At 38.4% G+C, this 3,370-nt stretch overlaps 1 protein-coding gene across 1 annotated transcript in view; it reads right to left on the bottom strand.

Annotated features, from left to right (window-relative positions):
• The window catches only part of LOC106878417 (leucine-rich repeat-containing protein 24), a 46,575-nt gene extending 43,997 nt beyond the window's left edge, over positions 1-2,578 (bottom strand). The window contains exon 1 of the mRNA XM_014927624.2: positions 1,970-2,578. The gene's annotated coding sequence lies outside the window, so the exon portion shown is untranslated. The remainder of the gene's footprint in view (positions 1-1,969) is intronic.
• Between the last annotated feature and the right edge of the window lie 792 nt (positions 2,579-3,370).

Genomic DNA, 3,370 nt, shown 5'->3' with positions numbered 1-3,370 from the left:
TTATTATTATTATTATTATTATTATTATTATTATTATTATTATTATTATTATTATTCGAAGGACAAAATGCCGCAAAGCATGCCCAGCAAAATGGCTTAGCGGCATCTCGCCTGTCTTATGCCGAGGTTTAAATTTCCCTCGAAATTGCTGGCCTTGTGCCAAAATTTAAAATCACTATCATAATTAAGTCGAGTCTAAGAAGCAATTCATTAAGAGAATACTGATAGCAGCTTGGTTTTACTTGTCAAAATTTGACACGCTAATTGAACAAACAACCCAGCCAACACAGGCGTACACAGCACTGAAAATACGAAGATGAGCCAACGTGGGAGACTTTATATGGTCGTTCCTTTCAAGATGCTAGAAAAAGCAACCTAATCCCCCTCATTTTACAAAACCTTCTTCGAAACAAAAATAAAAAGATATACGACTGGTTTTCTTGCACGTAGGAAATAAATGTAAATAGCCACAGCTGGAATACCTTTCATTATACCTTATCAACAGATGCCTGTGCGGTAAGAAGTTTGTTTCACAATCACATGGCGCCCCGGGCAACTGCCAGAGTTGCTGGTACCTTCAGCCGGCCCTTGTAGGGGTTGATTTGTTCGACGAAACACTTCAAGAGCTAACCCGGCATGACCGCAGTCGAATGACTGAAACAAACTATATATATATATGTTGGAGATGGAGTATATGTAATCTGGGTATACCCCCCCCTTTTAAATTTTGTTTTACATATAGTCCATCTCTACCATATATATATCGATTTTAGAAAAACATAAATTCAGAGAAGGGACATACTCAAAGAAGTAGCGCAGTCTATATTTTTTTCCTGGTGAAGGATAGTTTATGGGGTGACCCTGGGTTTCCCGTTCATATTTTAAAGAGGTCATAAACCACACATACATTGCAGTGTGTTGTGGAGTGTGAATAGGACTGTTTTGGAGAATACCTTTTGATAATAAGGCCATCGTATCCGATATGTATTTCCCGTTTTACGACAACAGAATGCGATTCGAGGGAAATGTAATGGCTGCTTTTTCTACTAAGTTGAGCAGCGGCCACGTAAAGGATGGTTCCCTTACGTGATTCGAAACCAGATCGGTGAGTTTTACTCACAGACTTGCAGATAGTCTCTTTCAGTGGTTTCCGATACAAAGTACAAAGGCCAGAGGAGACGGTTCATTTGTAACGTTTTATATCAACGGGAAAACGAAACCAGAAGCATCCGGGGTGTAACAGAGTCGCAACTAAATTGCTTTTAGTTTTTGAAATACATAGATTCGTAAATTGTCATTTATCTTTTACTTCACTAGCAGTGAGCACTTTCACTTCTGACAGCATGATAGTGCCGGGATTTGCCCACATTTTTTAGCATCCCACATACAAAACGATGGAGGAAAGCGTTTAAAAAAAATTAATTAATCCTTATTTTTCAAACGTCTCGTCTCCACCACCCCAATCACAACATCGTGCCTTCCAAACAACAATCACTACCGAAGTTTTGTCACATTTCTGGCAATAACCTTGGTTGCTTTCTGTATCACAACTGGAATTTCTTAGTTTTGGTCCCGAAAACAAAAAAAAAACTGAATAACGGAGAAATTCCAACTTATGTGGAACAATTATTCTGAAAGTCTAAACTAACTGCAGTGTATGCTGGCTTCAAGAGTGTATGTATATATATATACAATATATATACACACCCAACTCTGTAGTTGAGCTAAACTACAGGGGTGCCGCTATACAATAGAAAGTGTATATATTGTTTATATTATACAATGTAAAGCAGATCTCTTCCTTACATTGATAACAAAAATGGCCATACAGAGATTTGTACGTACAAGTTATCTAATGTTTATTTCTATTGACTGCAAAGATGAAAAACACGTCCGTCAACCATCGGCAATACACACACACACACATGCATATGTAAAAGAACAACAATGGTACATTGAAACTTCTTACCGTGCAATCGAAGTGGATAACCATTCCGAATACTCGCAGAAGAACACAACGTCAAATAAACACAGCAGCTCAATAAAATCGAATTAAATATAATAATAAAGTATATCCAGGAGCAAGTTGGGTGAAAGTCTGGGTCGGTTAAATAGTATAAAGACATTAGGCAGAGTTAAAAGCTGACAGCAGTATAAGCTATGAATGAGACCAACATGTACATTGAGGGTACTTTCCTCTCTTTCACTCTCTCGTTGGCTCTGTATTCGCCCCGCTGCTGCTGCTGCTATCACTAAGTTCACCTCTGCTCTCTTCGTCTACATGTGGTTGTGTGTCATTTCTTTGGTTGAAAGTCGGGGTAGGTGTTGGTTAATGGTAACCAAGGAAGAGAAAGAGATGTGAAATAGGAGGCTCTGGTTTGGGAAGATATTAAGGGGTAAAGGAAGTTGAATGTCGAAGAAGCAAAGTTTTACAAGTGCAGGAGTAAAAGAGAGAGAAATATAAACATAGAATGAGGAAGGTAAACAGGAATTGATAGGGAGGGGATGGTTAAAAACACGAAGCAGACAAAGAAATAGAAAAGAAATTAATAAGAGAGAAGACTGGACATAGAAAAGAAGGGAAAATAGAGAGAAGCACACTTTGTATGGGAGTGATGAGAGATAGAAAAAGAATATATATATAAAGGAGAGAAAAAGGCAATGAAAGCAAATTAGAGAAGGAAAATACAGTGAAAGAGAGGAAAGAAACAGTGGTGAGGTGGTCAATAAAGCTAATGTTAGAGAGAGAGAAAGAGAGAGAGAGAGGAAGTTAAAAAGAGAGAAAGATAAGGACATAGAGAGGGGGAGGAATGTAGAGAGAGAGAATTAAAGAGAGAAAGGAAAGAATACACAGGGGGACAAAGGTGGCAAGAGAAAGATTAAGAAAAAGAGATAAGAAGGGATAGAGAGAGAGAGGGGGGCGAAAAGTGACAGACATAGAGAGAGGAAAAAAGAGATAGTGAGAGTGCTAGCTTAATCACATGGGGTAGGAGGTGGGTGTAATTAACGGTTGTCGACATCTGAAGTTTATCTCGTGGACAGAATTAAGCAGAGATCACCACCTCTACACGCGTTATAGACGAGGGTGGACGTATGTGTTAGAGATATATAATACAATAATTAATATGTGAGTATATGCATATATACGTTCATGTATGTACATACCTACATCCACATGTATATATAGATGCATATCTGGGTACAGGACGTCACAAAAAAAAAAACGTGGACAAAATGAGAAACAGAGCACAGAAAACACACAGGCCACATAGAGAACATTTCCTTCATCAGCTGCCACCATATTAAACTAGGCGTTTCGAAGAGTTATACACACACACACACACACACACACACACACACACACACAAAT

This window comes from Octopus bimaculoides, chromosome 23 (genome assembly GCF_001194135.2).
Source record: "Octopus bimaculoides isolate UCB-OBI-ISO-001 chromosome 23, ASM119413v2, whole genome shotgun sequence".
NCBI classification, from domain to species: domain Eukaryota; kingdom Metazoa; phylum Mollusca; class Cephalopoda; order Octopoda; family Octopodidae; genus Octopus; species Octopus bimaculoides.
Note: the sequence above shows the minus strand (reverse complement) of the source record. Positions and strands in the feature narration are given on the sequence as shown.